Here is an 18,173-nt window from a genome sequence, read left to right as displayed (position 1 = left end):
TCCTTCCCTTCCCTTCCCTTCCCTTCCCTTCCCTTCCCTTCCCTTCCCTTCCCTTCCCTTCCCTTCCCTTCCCTTCCCTTCCCTTCCCTTCCCTTCCCTTCCCTTCCCTTCCCTTCCCTTCCCTTCCCTTCCCTTCCCTTCCCTTCCCTCACTCTTCATTTTCCTCCTCTCTGTGATCTCTCTCTTGCTCCTTCCCAGCACCTTACATTCCCAAAGCCAACATGTACCTCCTGCTCCGAGGCTTTAATACTTTTCCTCATTTGCTTGTCCTACAGTTTGTACCTCTTCTTCATCCATCCTCTAACTTTGGCAATGCTTTTTGGTGCCATAGGACCTTCCTGAGAGTTAGCCCAGCCAACATCTCAGCTGGTCCATACCCAGTTGTCCTTTTATCTCTCACTATCTCAGTCCTATAAAAAACACATATAATCCAAAGAGAAAAGAAGTCAGCATCTCATGTTCAAGAATAAAAAAGCATCTTCTTTTAAACAGAAACAGAAACTGTTGGCCTTGGAAGAAAAAGATCCCTGTTAGCATTGCGCAGGAGTTTGTGGAAACTCTGGGAAAGACTGTGATGGGAAGGTGGTGGTTCTTCATAGTGACTGTGATAATGTTTAAAAAGAGGAATCCAAAGACACATGCTGAGTGGAAATAAGGAAAATAAAATGTCATTCAGCAAGGGTTCAGCCAGTGGTTTTTAATAGCAACGTCTATGAACACGAGCTTTTATTGCGGTACATATTAGAAAGTTAAATACTTGGAAGCATCACACAGCTTAGAGGTAAAATTCTTCAGAATAGTATTTTATCCAGATCTATTAAAGCTTTTGTTATTTTGTATTGCAGGCCATGCTCCGGTTCTGTATGAACAGAAGGATGCACTATCCCCACACCAAAATGCAAATGCTCTGGAATAACACAGAGTCCTGTCTACTCCAGCACTGAAAAGGTAGTAATTGGAAGGCCCTGGAAGAACATGAGTAAAGCTGTAGGGGCTGAATTATGAAGAAAAATACTCTGAACAGAAAAATTATTTTGAAGAGCTTCTTTTGCGCGTAGCAATAAGAGCACTTCTTTGCCAAGGCACCATTCCTAAATATCCTGGGCCGTTCTGGGGACGGCTGTATATGGAACACAGCTAGCTTGTTCCAACAGACAAGGCATGCTGGCTCTCACCATTGTGGATATGAAATTTATCTTTCTACAAATGACGTACAGGCTTAGGAAGCCAGCAAGCAGCCAAGCCTCGGAAGACAAAACTGGAATCCAGATCCCCTAAATCTTAGTCCACCGCTTTGCACAGTGACCTGCCATTTTATCTCAGACTAGGTTCTTACACAGTCCCAATCCCCGCAGCATTGGCATAGGACTCACAGGACAGCCCAGATGCTCAGGACCCAGAACTTTCACAAATCTGAAATAAATCCTCTGAAACAGCACTAGCAATTGAGCAATTTGGAAAGCTATTACTCTTGTGCCCCTGTGACCTGTAGAGCTGAAGTCTAAACAAGAGGATGTTCTTAAGTAGCTGTTCGTGTAAATGGTATTTAAGAGGTCCATCGTGTATTTTAGTTTCTAGTAGTATTTATTAAAAATTAGAATTTGTAGTTCCTGGGAGTTCAACCATTGAAAAATGGATGATAACCAAAAGCCAAAATACTGATTTATTCATTTTTAGCAAATTTCAGTTGAGAAACGTAAAACCACATAATTTTGTCTTGGTTTGAAACTAACTTGTCCCTTGGCCTTCCCTTGGTACCTCAGATGTGACTCGTATTCCCATTCTTCTCAGCTGTCTGGGCTTCCCAGGCAGATTGCATTTGCCATTGCCCATGGCCCCCACAGTGCACTGTATCAGCTTAATGATGGGGCAGACTGCCTGACTGAGAGTAATTGGAACTAAGAAATAAAAACATTTCAAACCAAGCTGTCTCAATTCAAGTCAGCCACCCTTGAAATCTCCTAATGAAATAAATATAATTTTTTTGCCTAGGTATTTTTTATTAAGAAAAGAAATCATGTAAAATTTTTTTACTAGCCTGACCTACATCAAGAAAGAAATGCATCTCTAGATAGGTGTTTCATTATTGGAGTTTAACTGGAAAGTAAATCTGATAATTTTCCTTTAATCTCTACTTTATTTTTTAAAAAGATATTCAAAGGAATGATAATTTATACTAATGTGACGGAAATCCAATAATTTAAAAGTTATCTTTGGAGAATGAATCTTTTATCAAACGTTAGTGATTTAGAACAAGTCTGACATAGTTCATATTCATATCCACTCTCTATTAATTTTTCTGTTTCCATTTTTCTGTCATGTATATTACCCAGTGCAGCTGCCAAGTACAGCTTATAGTGTGCTCGGCTTTCATGAATTTTTCCTTTTATGTTCATGATGAATTTATAAAGCAGTTTATAATGAAAATTCACCATAAGAGAAAAACTTACAAGATATTTTTGTGGAGCATGTGAGAAGTTTTACAATTTAAACTGAGAAGCAGTAACTGTGAAGTCATTGCCAAACCCACGATACATTTTAGTCATCTGTCCACAAGATGCATAAGCTGGAAGAAAAAGGATTTTTAAAAATATTAAAACAGATTTTCCCCTTCTCAAGAAGCAATGGAAATAAGATTCTGAGATTTGGAGACTATGATTGATACCAACTCTCTGTAAAGATAACAGCAATGGAATATTGCTGAAGGAATTGGTTCGTTGTTTGCTGTTTCCTTTGGTATGTAGACATAGATAAAAAGGAACCATAATACAAGAGTGGAACTAATGACAGTTTCCTCCATGCTTTGAAATCCCCTTCCAAGCAAATAGCAAAAGCACAAAGAGCACCTTCAGCTAAAAGTCTCTAACTTGAACATGGCAGTTGTGAGGTAGCACAATGCAGGAGAAAATACAGTCTCATGAAAAGAAGTTGTGGGCCAGCTAGAGATTTGTGTATTTAAAGCAACACTTCTGAATCCCCAAGCATACTCCTCAACCAGCTGTTGCAGAACAGAAAGCACTACTACACTTGCTCGAAGTAAAATATCCTGCTTGAAGAAGCTGTCCATCTTGCAACAACCTCAGACTCTCAGTGGGTTGGAAACCCAGTCACAACTGGGTTGTTGCCATAATCTAGCTCTGAGGTGCACAGGCAATGGGTGGATATGTGCTGGAGGGGATCACCATCATCATTTGATCTGTCCCCAGTTTTATTTGATGCACAAACCAGCAGATAGGAGAGAGGAAAGTTATCTCTCATCTGGGAGGGCTCATGAAGGAGAACAGAAGAAGGGAATGGAGTAGATTCTTTCCTGGGCAAGAAATTGGAGGACAGTTACGTTGCGTTTGAAACGAGTTTTGGGAAGAGAGTGCTACTCCAGGCAACCACAGGATCCAGGTCTACCTGCAGTACTTTTCCCAGTGCTTCGAGTTTGAGGAAAACAGGAAGAGAGGGATGCAATTTGCAGAGGTTGAGGTCCAACTTCAAATCACAGAATCATAGAATAACTCAAGTTGGAAGGGACCCATAAGGATCATCAAGTCCAACTCCCAGAACTTACAGAACTAGGGACCAAATGAAGAGATCTGCTACAGACCTGGTTACAGCTTGTGTGACTTGGAAGACCGGCCGACGGTGAAGTTTGTGCCACAAAGGACCAGTACTACATCAGTAGCTGAACTCATGATGCTTTACCTGACCTTAAAAATCAATTATAACGGAACTGAGAGCGTGACCTTCAATTCAATTTATTCCACGAGTGGGTAGGAGAGGAGACCAGTAAACCAGAACTGAAGGTCAGGTTTGGGAGGGATAGCATAAAAGCTTGTCCACACACTCAGACTCAGCAACAATATTTGATGCATTTAAGTGGTAGGTACACCTTTTCTGGCACCCTGAACAGAGTATATTTGAGATAAACTGAACAATAGAAGTTCTCACAGTACTGAAATTGCTGAAAATGTGCCAAAAAGTAATAGTAAATTCACTAAAGTATTAGTCAGATTAGTAACATTTTGATTTATTTTATGAAGTTAAAAACATCATCACGCCAAATGTCAACATTAGTGCAAATATTTGAAGCCTTTTTGTGAGTCCTTTTGAATGCCTGCACAGAAGAGCAAGGACTACCTGCTGTCCTGTGTGAGACCGCAAGGAGCTGTGGGTGGACTGATGTATCCTCTTTTTGAGGTGGGCAGAGTATGTAAAGCACAGTGGCCTCATGGGTCAGCCGGCTGGGCTGCATCCCGGCGTGGGAGAGGAGGAAACAGGCTGTGCCAGGAAAAAGGGTGGTGCAAACCGTTTCCCTTCTGCAACAAGGAGGACGCCTGACACTGTGAGTCAGAGTTCCCAGGGCAGCTGAGCTATGCTTCTCCTTTATATAGGTTGAATTGCTTGGTGGGAAGCCAATGTTCCAGGTTTGTTTTAGAGAGGAACAGTTAAATCCTTTTGTTAAAAGTATCTGCTCTGGGTTTCCTTTGGTTTAGGGTGGTAAAGCTTCTCCATTGTATTATGCAAGGATCGGAGTGATTCCTCATGAGATTCAACAATACCAGTGTTCGAAGGGTGTTTTTCCATTTAGCAGTGTGTTACAACAAAGTGTAACTGTTATATCAGTCAACTTTCCAATTTGCTTGACAACCAAAAAACCCTGCCACACAACTCAGCCTCTATGCTTCTTTCCTTGCCGTTATCTGGCTCTGAAGTGATCCTTCTGTTCTGTAATTATGAGTGTCTTGGAACTGATAACTTCTCCATTTTTTTGGCTGGTATAGTTTCTCACTGCATTAATGGTAATAATAGTCAGTGTGAAAGTAAGCCTGAAGCATCCTCAGACTTTACTATAATAAATATGCCTATTAAGGAGTCATCTACCATACATGTACTATCTTTGTGTGTATATAATGTTTGGCATATTTTGCCCCTATAATCAGAATTATATTCTAGATAGAAATGATGCCAAACTGGCTCTCCTGTAGCTCTGAGGTTGCTAGGTTCTCCTAAGCAGTATATTAGAATATCATAAGACATTTGCATAAGTAGTGGAGCGCACTGCAGAGCAGCTTAGAAACCCTCTCTGGAAGGAACAGAGTAGAAGCAAAACGGATGGGCTGCAAGAGAAATATACAGCCAAAGTGATGCTGGGTAGAGTGGATGGCGAGATGATGACACCAGTTAAAAATATAATCCACTACTGACTCAGCTTCTACTTGGGGAGCTTCCTAACTATTCCGAATGCTATCCATGCTAACCATGAGCTGTCACATCTGCATTGGCAAAACCACACGGTGAGTCTCATGGTTAGAGCAGGGGACAGAAGAATCCAAGCATCTCTTTCTGACTTACTTACAGATCTGCTGCGGACATCGAAGTAAATTGAACTCTTTATGTTCCACTAACTCGGTCTGCAAACTAGAGAAACAAAAAAATATCTAGTTATGTTGTAAAATAAAAGTCTGGCCTTTAAGGAGTTAAAGGAAAGGCAAATATCTTGAAGTTAGTCCTAAATCACTAGCTCTTTTTGCTGTAGCTCCTAGTAAATTCCTCTCTGCAAGAAATGCCAAAACGAATTTGAAGTTCAGTCTCTCCTGGAAATCTCTTGCTTTTGAGGAGGGGAAAGGAAAGGCACCAGCCACATAAAGGCATTCACTGTAGAACTGCAAATGAGTCTGCACAGTGTTTTATCCTTCAGCAGTCCTCTTTGTCTCTTTCTCTTCTGACTGCATTCTTGGAACATCTTGTACATGAATTTATAAGACTATTTGTTTTATTGCCACATTTTTAACTGCACAGACCACACTGCAGCCTGAGAAATTCATTTGAAAGGAATGGCAAACTGTGTTATTTTGGTTAACAACAATTCTAGTTAAAACTGAAAGCTACATTTTTTTCTTACAGTAGAATTAAAAAAAAAAATCATTACTTTGGCAGAATCAGGACATGAAAGGTAAATGAAAAGTTGAACTGTGTAAAGACTGAAATGCTGTCAAGCAGAGTTTAACTGGAAAGTATAGTACGCAGCATGGATTGCAAGTAGTCATGAGTTCTATATATTCAAAATATACAAAAGCCACCTCAATTTTCTTACAGTGAATAAATAAGCGTCTTTTGTAACTTGACAATTATAAGCGAAGATAGTACACCTGTTGATAAACAGAATTAATATCAGTCAGCAATATTTAGAACTTGAGTAATGTTTTTATTAAAAACCAAGCTGGAAGTTGCAAACTGTGCCTGGAAGACAGTGCGTATGGGAATCAGTCCACCACCATGGGTGTAAACAGCCCTTTGCAGGTAAGGTCCCTCCAGGTCTCTCACTTCAGAAGGCAGCGGCACCGCTCATCTGCTAAAAGTGATGGATGTGCTGCTCACCTCATTATCTGAGCAACGGCAGGGGATGGAAGCGCCGCAGGCATGGGTCCTCCAGCAATCTTTTTGCACCAGCTAATATTTCAGTTGTGCTGGGTAAATTTCATTTCGTGGAAAAAGTGACAAACATCAGAGAACTCATCTAAGTACAGAGATTTCATCAGCAGGCTTTTGGTTATCGCAGACTGCATTATTGGATGACATGATCCATAAAACTATATAGTAAATAGTAAAGAAATTATCAAAATTATATTAAAATGATGACAAAATAAAGTCTACTTGTTTGAATCATTCAAAATCCCTTGAGATAAATAAGATAGAAAATTATTACAGAGAAAATACAGAAAATAATTACAGAGAAGAAATACAGGTTAGACACATTAGTTGATGAAAGAAAATAAGGTAAGAGGTTTTTAAAAATATTTTTGGGAGAAATTAATAGGGAAGGCAAGCTTAGGAGCTGCGGGGCTATACTTCATGATGTAAAGACATGTTTCTTTGAGAACATCACTTTAATCCCTAGCCAGAAAAGTTTGTGGGATTGGAATTTTTTTATGAGAGGATACAAAATCTGTTGAAAAGAGTATAGGACACATTTTTTCCCATAAATATTTAAATTAATTTGATGCATCAATTTTATGCATTATTTTCTACAGTGATTCATTTGAATGGTACCATCGGTGATATGTTTGCATAAAATGAATTTCAGTCTCACTACAAAATATTTGTTGAAAATAATTCTGAATTTACTTTGGAAAATATTCACTGTAGAAATCTGATAAAAGCTCTACCTTCAACCAAGTAAAAGAAATTACCAGGGAATCTATAACCAATGATGTTAGCCTAATTTTTGACTTTCAAATAGCAAACAGCAGAGTATAAGAAATTAAAGAAAATCTTGTTTAACATTTCCCAGTAAAGCCTACACTGGAAAAAAAAAAAAAAAAGAAAGAACTGATATTCATTACATCAGGCTGTTATAAATTATATGACAGGTTGTCAGCAAACAACAGTAATGCTATTTATAGTCTTCCGTAAGACATCACAGGTGTCTGGACCATATTACTGGTACTTAAGTAGATGCTGCTGCACAAAGACACTTCTGATTTTCTGTAACTGCTAGTTCAGGTTTTCCTTACCACGACTGATACATAGTTCCTGAGTCTTTTAGATGCAAAGGTATTTTCAGGAACTACCAGCTTTGTAACTTAGTACTACGTATTGCAACTTATCATAGAATCATCATAGAATCATAGGATGCTTTGGGATGGAAGGGACCTTTAAAGGCCATCTAGTCCAACCCCCCTGCAATTGGCAGGGACATCTACAACCAGATCAGGTTGCTCAGAGCCCCATCCAGCCTGGCCTTGAATGTTTCCAAGGATGGGGCATCTACCACCTCTCTGGGAAACATGTGCCAGTGTTTCACTACCCTCGTAAAAAATTTCTTTCTTGTATCTACTCTGAATCTACCCTCTTTTAGTTTAAAACAATTACCCCTTGACCTATCACAACAGGCCCTGCTAAAAAGACTATCCCCATCTTTCTTGTAGGCCCCCTTTAAGTATTGAAAGACTGCAATAAGGTCTCCCCGCAGCCTTCTCTTCTCCAGGCTGAACAACCCCACCTCTCAGCCTTTCCTCACAGCAGAGGTGCTCCATCCCTCTGATCATTTTTGTGGCCCTCCTCTGGACCCGCTCCAACAGGTCCGTGTCTTTCCTGTGCTGAGGACCCCAGAGCTGGAGGCAGTGCTGCAGGTGGGGTCTCACCAGAGCAGAGCAGAGGGGCAGAATCACCTCCCTCGACCTGCTGGCCACACTTCTTTTGATGCAGCCCAGGATACGGTTGGCTTTCTGGGCTGTGAGAGCACATTGCCAGCTCATGTCCAGCTTTTCGTCTATCAGTACCCCCAAGTTCTTCTTGGCAGGGCTGCTCTCAATCCCTTCATCCCCCAGCCTGTGCTGACACCGGGGATTGCCCCGATCCAGGTGCAGGACCCTGCACTTGTCCTTGTTGAACCTCATGAGGTTCACACAGGCCCATTTAATCCAGTATCTTTTATTTTGTTGAACTAAGATGTGTTACATACCTATAAACATTAAGATTCATATTCATAGAGTATCTGGGAACTTAGTTTGTTACAGGATTCCAGATTCCTGTTTGAATCTCAGATTTAGTGATTCACAGCTTTCTCCAGGTATTTAAGTCCTAGATCAGAAATTATGATAGCTGAAGGTTCCTTGCTCTGCGTTATACTGGAGCAAAAAGTTCCATGTATATTCAACTTATAGCTTAGCAAAATATGTTAGAGAAACTGTTCTAAAAAGAATGCTTTGTCTATTAAACCTGCTTAGTCTGCCTGCCTTGCCTCTCCTCTGTGCTTTAGTGCTGTGGAACAGAGGCTTGGCTCGCTCTGTTTGCCAACAGGCTTATATTTTAAACGTGCCTCTGAAAATACTGCACTCTTCCATGAAATAATATTAAAGTTGGCTGCAGAATGCTTTCTCAGACTGAATGGTTATGATAAACTGGTTAGTGCTTAACAGCTGCACGGCTGGAAAAGTCTGAAGGGTTTAAATGTCCGTGTTGGATCATACTGATATTTTTTGATATGGAAGCATGTAACCTAAACTGCATGACTTAGCACAAAGCAAGGCAGCTATTAACAATAAGACCTTGACCTCAGATAAAAAATTGAAAGGAATGGGCTAAATTTAGCCTTTTTATCCTTGATCATAGTTCCCAGTATTGTCTTCTACCAAGGCTGAACTTAATAGTCTTACTTTCCCACCTAACAAGCTCTTCTAAGTTTCCCTTTAATTAACAGTTTCAAAATTTTGTCTATCATCCACTGGAAAAGGATAAAAGTATACACAGCAACACGTCTCAACTAGAAATCATTAAAACACCCACTCAGATGAACCATGCGTATCCTTTCTTCTTTTGGAGTAGTATGAGGTCCTGTGGGACAATAATACCATTCACTACTTCTTCTGACGTAGGATGGTCTCCAACGTTGGGATCTATAGAAAGTAAAAGCCAGAGGATTGAATACATCAATTCTCCCAGCAACCTCACATAAATAATCCAGAAAAGGGAATGCTAACTATGGTTGGATCAACTTTCAGTTTATTCTTAAGATCAAAGGAAAAACTCTTAAAAAAAAATCCTCAGAAAACCTATGACCAATTCTTCTGAAGCAAAACTGCCAAGAGAGGACAAGAAGAAGGTATTGCCTCCCTATGGGGAGCAAATCTACTTCCCCTCTGTTGGAGGCTGTCATTGATCTTTGACTAGAAGAGTCTGTGTCTCTGAAAAGCAGAGGCATAACTCACATCCATCATTAGAAGGTGAGGTCAGTCCCTGCAGCTACTGGGGTGCTTGATGTTTAGCACTGTTCAGAGTGAGCAGCTGCATCAGGTAATCAGCAGAGAGCAGGGAAGGGTTGCTCCCTCCCCACAGTTTGCATCCATCTCATTAGAAAGGAAATAAATGTAGAAAGAGATGAGTAAATATGGATGAAATGTCTCTCGTTATCAACCCTACAAGCACAGGACAAAAGTAGAGTCATGATGACTATAAATATTGTAAGGTTCAGTAGGTGCATGTTCCCTGTGCCTAATTCCTTCTAGCAATCTTTCCACATTAGCCTGCCAAAACCTGAGCGCATCCATAGTGCTGAACAGAGGATACCTTGACAAGTAAGAAAAGTTATCAGGTGGTAGGAAGCCAGAATACAGCAGTCTCTGAAGAACACAGCGTGACATTACTAGAAGATGGGCTATAGGAAGCGGGGATTCACAAAAGTGCCTTTTTTGGCCTGTGCCTGATCCAGAGGACTCAGGAGATGACAGCTGACTTCCATGGGAACAGTTTTAGGCCAGCGTCTGAAGGGTTTTGACTCTCACCAAAGAATTTCCTTCTGTGGAATCCTAATGGGAGAAGTGTAAAGTACCGAAACAGTTTGTTGGGCTTTGTTCTTTTTTGCTAGAGGACTGCAACCAAGCATAGCAGAACCAACTATAAGTGGGTTTGTTGTATTAAAATGAGGAATATGACAAACGAGTGATTCTAATCATATGAACATTTTGCTCTGTAAAAGCTGGAAAAAAATCTAAGGGATAACAAACTCAAGATGTAATTGAGGAGAATGTTAACTGGAAAGGAGTAGTGATAAGAGATATAAAAGTAACAGTCTAATACAAACTGCATGGCTATAGTACAATTTCATCATGCACATTAAGTCTATTGGGATCAGCCCATATACACAAAACCCCTGTCTAAAGACAGGTGGTCATGCCTTTTATAAGCTGCCCTTGGAATGGTGAACTGTCTCTCAAACTCGTATTTCATATACGACTTTTTAAAGAAAGTTTCAAGAGGAAGAACCAAAATGCTGCATGACTTAGAAGTCAAAAGTATTTATTCAGTTTCCATTAGGAAGGTGTTGGGGGGAAGTGCCTTAAAGTATCTTCAGATATTGAAAAGAACATTAGGAGTGAAGAAAGAAACATTTATGCTTAAATCCTTAAGTGGACTCTAGTACCATTTATTTGGGATGAAAGGTAAACCTGCATGAACACTGCTAAACATACTATCAGCTACTCCAGATCACACTTTTTAGTACCAATTCCATTTTGAAATAAAAAGGGCATTAAATGGTAAGTACATTAGTAAAATGTTAAGACTGAAAAATTCCTATTGAATCTATTAATTTTTCCTAGATTTAGGTAAGAATTAATTGTGGGGAACACAGCAGTTTCTGTTTTGTATCAGGATGAAGACAAAGCCTGTCTGAGACTTCTTTGAAAAAAAGACACCACCCTGAAACATCCACAGCTGAACATGCACATGGGAAGTGGGAATCTAGTTTCAAGACTGTCGTGGTTTAACCCCAGCCAGCAACTAAGCACCACACAGCCGCTCGCTCACTCCTTACCCCCGGTGGGACGGAGGAGAGAATTGGAAGGGTAAAAGTGAGAAAACTTACGGGTTGAGATAAGAACAGTTTAATAATTGAAGTAAAATAAAATAGAATAGTAGTAATAGTAGTATTAACAATATAATAATAATACAATAATAACATACAAAGCAAGTGATACACTATAAATTGCTCACCACCCGCTGACCGATGCCCAGCACATCCCTGAGCAATGATCGCTGGCCCCCGGCCAGCTCCCCCAGTTTATATGCTGAGCATGACGCCATACGGTATGGAGTAGCCCCTTGGCCAGTCTGGGTCAGCCCCCCTGGCTGTGCCCCCTCCCAGCTTCTTGTGCACGTGGCAGAGCATGGGAAGCTGAAAAGTCCTTGACCAGTGTGAGCGCCGCTTAGCAACAACTAAAACATCAGTGTGTTACCAACATTATTCTCAACCTAAATCCAAAACACAGCACTATACCAGCTACCAGGAAGAAAATCAACTCTATCCCAGCTGAAACCAGGACAAAGACCATGGTCTAAAGCTGGCTGAGCAGGGATTTTAATCAGGTTCTGTACGCTACATGTGTGACCTGGACACCAGGCTACAGTGATCTATGTGGATTTTCACTTTCTGTCTTGTCTCTGCAGTGCCCATTTTTTAAAAAATATGAATCCTAATCAGCTGTCTTTCAAAGTCAAGGACAAGCTCTGCTAGAGCTAAAAGAATATTATCATTTGCTGTATTCCCTCAGCACCTTGATCATCACTTTTGAGAAGGACAGAGAAGTAGATAAAATACAGTTGTTGCAGCTGAAAGGGCTGAGATTCCCTACCCGATGTGTACCAGTATTTGAGCATGACAGGTAGGGTAGACAGCAATTTCATCAAGATGTAATCATCGATAAATATTACTCTGTGATATTTTAAATTTAAAAGAAAATACACTGTTTTAAAACAGAGTGATATTTTTCTAATTATGCTGCTCTGTTAAGATTCATAGTATTGTAAGAAATCAAAATGTGTATGTATATAGCTATAGACACTAAATGAGGTCCTGAGAATCCTGAAGCCACTTGTGGGCTAAATAGCTGAGGAGAAGCACGAAACTCTGAAAACACAAATTGTCCCCTATCAATTGGTTTCTTTTGTCTTCAGAGAAGCAGGACTTTCACCATTCTTTACAACAGGATCAAAGAAACATTCGATTAGGAAATTACTTTCTCCTTATCCAAAGCACACAATTAGATTTCACATTCTGATTAACTGCTAGAAGAGACTAACTGTGAAACAAGAAAGCTTGGACTTTGAAGTGACTTCCACCTGCGATTTGCAAACTTGCTCCTGTTAGAGGAACGCGTACAGTGTCCTGAGGGTACCTAAACATGCCGTCCTCATTTGGCACCACACCAATTTACACCAATGGAAGTGTTGCCAAGTAAGGACTACCGTTAGTCAGTACAACACAAAAACCAATCTGTCAATGTGCTCCTTACACTCCAACACCTCATTTTGCTTTCAAAACTTTTGCCTATTAGGGCCTGTCTACATTATATTTCCAAAAAATGGTTGACATTGCACGGGCAATTCAGTACAAATGGCAAGTTCTAAGAAGTACTTCTAGTACTTTCAACACGACTGAAAAAGAGAAGTTTCTAAATTTTCAGTTATTTACATTATGTTTTCTGGAACTTTTTATATTTAGTATAAACTCACTGAATGTACTTATTACAAAAATCCTTGCGTTCCCTTGGCAATAGCTTGCTGCTTCTCTTGCCATTTCAGCTGCACTTACAATTTTCTGCTCCAATTCTGATACTCCAGCATGTACTCTCCTGCTGCCAGAAACAGAATTGAATCCTACCAGCTGCCTGTAAGGGGTTAGGCTAATGATTTCTCCAAATAGTACAGTAGTCTAATTTAGCAACAATACACTGTCTATATTTTAGCATTAAAAGTATTTTGTTAGTGATGCATATTAGTAACGTCTTTGTTGGGTTTAAGTTGGTTTGTTAACTGAGAAACTAGGACCCATGTTTTAAAAAGAACATATACTGAAATAAAGTATTTTTTAGTACCCTGTTAATAGGGAATTTTAAGTCATGCTATGACCACAAGTCTAGAAGCTGTCGATTTTTTTTAGAACAGATCCAGGTTAACTTAACAATGTCACATGGGTAAAATTCCCTAACAAGTGTCAACAGTTTGGAGGTTTGGGAGGTATGAAAGACACAGTGTCCTTGGATATCCCCAGTTTCTTTCCTCTAAGGAAGTAACAAAAAAAAAAAGGAGGAAAATGGAGCAAGTGGGATAACTGATATCCAATGAAACATATTCTTAGATGTTACAGAGACTTATGCACGAGAGCAATCTAAATAGAATCCATGTGCATTAGCATCTGTGTAATTTTTTCCTACTATCTCATTAGCATCACAAAAGGCAGATCAATGGGATTTTGATAGTCAGCCAGCTCATGCATGCTGCAATTACCCTTCCACTTATATAATTCCCATACTTTCCTCACATATCTGTGCAAACTAACAGATTATCTATGGGTATTTTTAAATCATTAACATCTATAAACGGTATATTTAAAAATAATACACAGATAATTCAAACTTTTCAAGGAATGTGGTATTTATTGCATGACTAAGCTAGCAAATGCAAGTTTGAAAAGAAAATAGCTTCTAATCTAAGTATTCATTTGCTGATGAATTAAAATCACCAAGTTATTCAGCACAATTCAAAATGAAAAAGCTGACATATCATTTATTGTACAGGCCACGGCTATAATAGGAACGTCATTGTTTCCCTTTCTGCTGGTCTCACACATTCTTTTTAATCTTGATTATTTGTCACTCTGTTAGGGGACTTCTTATGGTAATGAAATCCTTTTGTCAGTGATGTAACTGGAGCCTTTTGCTGCATTTTCCCTTCCTACGTAAGTTACAATTGCGGTTATAAACACTGTGGAGGTTTCTTCTGAATCACACAATTGCAGATTGTTCGAAGCAGACACACGTTCCTGGCTGTTGCTAGGTGGCAAATGCTCTTAAAGATTTTGCAGGCTAGAGATTTCTTCAAACCTTTAATCCTCCATATTTATTTTATAGCTCACAGGAATGGTTAAAAAATACACACCAACAAAAACACTCAGTGCTAGGATGATAGGAGATTTGAAAGAGAGAAAACATTTGTTGTCAAAGCTTAATCCAATCCCTAACTGCAGGTCAGTAAGAATTTCACAAGGGATGATTATCATGTATCTGCATATTGTGAAGCTGCTTGTACCTTCTTCTAAAACTAGTGTGCTAGCTCTTGTTTAGAACAGGGTCCTAGATGTAATGAATAAGTCTCAGCCATAGTCCTATGAAAAATGTGGATGTATGAAAGAACTTCTCAGAGTGCAAGGAGAAAACCCCAAATTATTGCTTAGCATCTAGGAACTGATCATTTAGGAGTTGATTTTGCCTGATACGTTACAGCAGCACTGAGAGTTTTGAAGAGTATATTAACGCAAGGACAAATCTATATAGTGTTAGTCTGAAAAAGGTCCTGTACCATACCATTCCTAGGGTATGATTTTATAAAACTGCATTTTACTAACAGTTCAAGATGAAACGGTATTTTTGAGATGTCCCTTTTGAAATAAGGCCAAATTCACAGCTGAATCTAAACTGATTAGACTTTTCACCTCTAAAAGCTGTCACACCAATGTCAGTAAGTGTTAGACACGTGTCCATATAGCAATAATATTTATTAAAGGACAGCACAAGGAAACTCTAAATAAAGGAAAAAATACCAGGCTTGATTACAGAACACCTTCAGCTTCTCCTCAGTACCTCATACCTGTGTCAAAGTCACAAGTCCCTGACTGCCACACAGACAAGACCTCGTGAAGGTAGTTCCTGCCGCTGGAGAACACTGAAATCTCTGACTAGCATAGTACTTGCTTCCTCTTACAGGTCTCCCTCGCAGCCTGGCGCTTATTCTCACATCACTTGCTGCACCCTGCTTCAGCCTGCCCCTTTCTCATTTATTCCTACTCCTTCCATTTGGCCTCCATACTAGGCTCTCAAAAAACAGTCCCGCTCAATGTACGTGGAGGTTTCTGAAAATTTAGTTGTTAGTCTCCAAATAAATTCTACAAAATGTATCCCAGTTTTCAGACATTTATTCTTCAGCTAAATTTCTCTGCAGCGTTTCTCTGACTGTCCCATTCCATTTACATACATGTCATTAAATTTCATCTTTGTGAGCCAGCCTGGATCTTCTCAGCAAAACAATGGTAAGAATTATTCAGTTTTAACAAATGACTTTTTTTCCCTAACCTCACCTTTTTTTAAACAAAGCTATGCCATTTCTTCTGAAAGTTAAAAGAACAAATCATTCTGAGACAAACACCTGTCAGAGAACCACACCAAAGTTTTGAAGTTCAACATATTCATATGCAACCAAAAGCATGGGTCTTACAATAGAACGTCTTGGGTGACTCTAGCAGTATCCATTGGTGTACATCTTTCCTTGCCAATAAAGTCTTATGTTATCATCAAAAAAGTAAAATCTTACAGGATTGAAAATAGTTCCCTCACTCTTCCCTCCCTCAGACACGCATCTGCTACAACTGTAGGTGGCTTGGGTAGGAAACATCAGTGAAAAGGTAGGATGTATTCATCAGATCCCGATTTTAATGATCTTTCTTTAATTCTGATCGGTTGACTAAAGCTTCCACATTCTTTGCATTCAGCATGTCCCAGGAAATTTATGCTTTATACCTAGATGTATTCTCAAAAATAAGCTACTCATTGAAGAAGTCTCTTGATGGCGCTAGGATTTATGAAGCATACTGCATCCTTACACTTCTTGGAGAACTAGCATGGGTAACTGTATTCTTACATGCTCTGTAAAAGAGGCAGTCAAGCCACGGTGGGTTATCAATACTGACCATCCAAACAAGGTTTCTCATTTTCTTTGTGACAGTCATTAGGTAACAGAAGCGTTTTGGAGGGATACAACATGTGGTAGCATGGCCAAATAGCTCTTACTTGCTGAAGACTTTGACAGTTACCACCTTGTAAACTCAAACTGCTTGAAATCACCCTCTGGCTTTATAGGCACACAGGCATTCTGAATAAACATTCACAACAAAAATAGACACTACCTGTACTCCCTTGAATATGTCTATACATTATTTTTACATCCCCCCTCTTCTTCATAGTTCCTGTAATAGCTGCTGCGATCCCATTGTGAAACCGGCAATTCACAAAATGACAAAAATATATAGTCACTCTATAGTCACATAAAATGCTCTCCACGTAAAAAAAGTAATGTTATCTTTGTAAAGTGTTCTACTATGAGGTATGAAGTAAACATAAAAGATTGTTTGGTTTTATAAAGCAGTGTAATGTACTTTGGAGCTAATAATCAGGATTAGACATTTCAAGCAATGCTTGCCTCCCATCTTTTGACATCTCTCAAAAGCCTAAAATGTTTAGTCATCTTTAAAATTACTGATTTCACAAGTTGCCTGCAAAACATCCCCACTGAAACAAAAAGTATGACTTTGTCAAGTTTTAGAGGAAACTGGAGGTAATCAAGGGAAAAGTTTAATCTTAGAGTGGATTTCTAAATTTCGACTGGAAAGATGATTGATGTGCTTTCCCCTCCCACACTGCGCTAACTTGATTCTCACCTGGAGGAAAGAGAAAGAGAGCAATCTGACACTTAGCCCTCTCAGCTTTGCTTTCCAGACTGCAGCTGGGAGATAAGGAAGCACTGCTTCCTCTCACCCCTGGAAATTTGGGATGCTCTCTATGGGAGGATAAAGAGCAATTACTCTTGGAATTCATCCTCAAAGTGTTATTAATTTAGATAATTCCTATGTCTTATCTGATTCATTATAAGCATGTATGGAAAAGTGCTCGTCATCAAAACTTACTGCAAAGCCCTCTGATCACATCAGCTGCCCTTTACCAGTATTTCCTTGCTCTCCCTGCAGTTTGTGTTTCCTAGACCAACTGCCCTTTGTGGCCAGAAACTGTTAGGCACCTCTTCACAGCACACAAGTTCAAACCTGTCTTGACTGGTTAAATGGCATCTGCTTTGCTCCGTGTGCCCCAACAGCACATACACAACAACTGTAACAACCTGTTTCCTAAGGGTTAGACACAAGGTTTCTTCCAGTGGAAAAGGTTTCTGCCCTTGTCACCGACCTTATGCCAATCAAAATGACCAGATTAGCAAAAACATAATTTAAACTGTTTAAGCGTTACCCATGTGGTTTTGCTTTAAACAGTCCAGGGAACATAAACACCGTAGCTGGAAGGTAAGAGCAGGTGTTAGCTAGTCCATCAAACTGAGGCTGACTGACAGCCTCTTCAGACAAGCCATGGTGCAGGTAGAATAGGATGGGCTTACTCATTAGTACGTTTCATATCATTCCCAGCAAAGCTAAGAGGCCAGCATCCATGGTCAGAGGCCTAACTACGCATAAAAGCTCAAAACAGCCCTCCTTTTCAGGAGCATTGTCACTGTCAGGGTGTGGGGGACATCAGCTTAGAGAAAAGTCTGAGAATTTTGGCGCAGCACTGTGCTGGATAGTAATGTTTTCTCCTACAAAAGGTGCTTCAGATAGGAAAGACAAAGGTGAAGAGCTAGGTGAGGGAAAACTGGTTTACCTTCTGTGTGGGACCCTGTCACCAGTCCCAGAATCCAAGCTTGTGCGAGATCATGGACAGAGGAGCAGAAGGTGTCACATCCACGAGTGAAGTCTGGAAACAATATGAGGAGGAACAGATTGACGTTCATAATGCTATGAGGATATGAATCACTTCCTTCCCCTTGACCACTGATAAAGTTATGAAGTTAGAAATGTAGTCCATTAGGCA

This window comes from Platalea leucorodia (assembly GCF_965183815.1).
Source record: "Platalea leucorodia genome assembly, chromosome: 1".
In the NCBI taxonomy this organism is placed as follows: domain Eukaryota; kingdom Metazoa; phylum Chordata; class Aves; order Pelecaniformes; family Threskiornithidae; genus Platalea; species Platalea leucorodia.
This window is presented reverse-complemented; position numbering follows the sequence as displayed.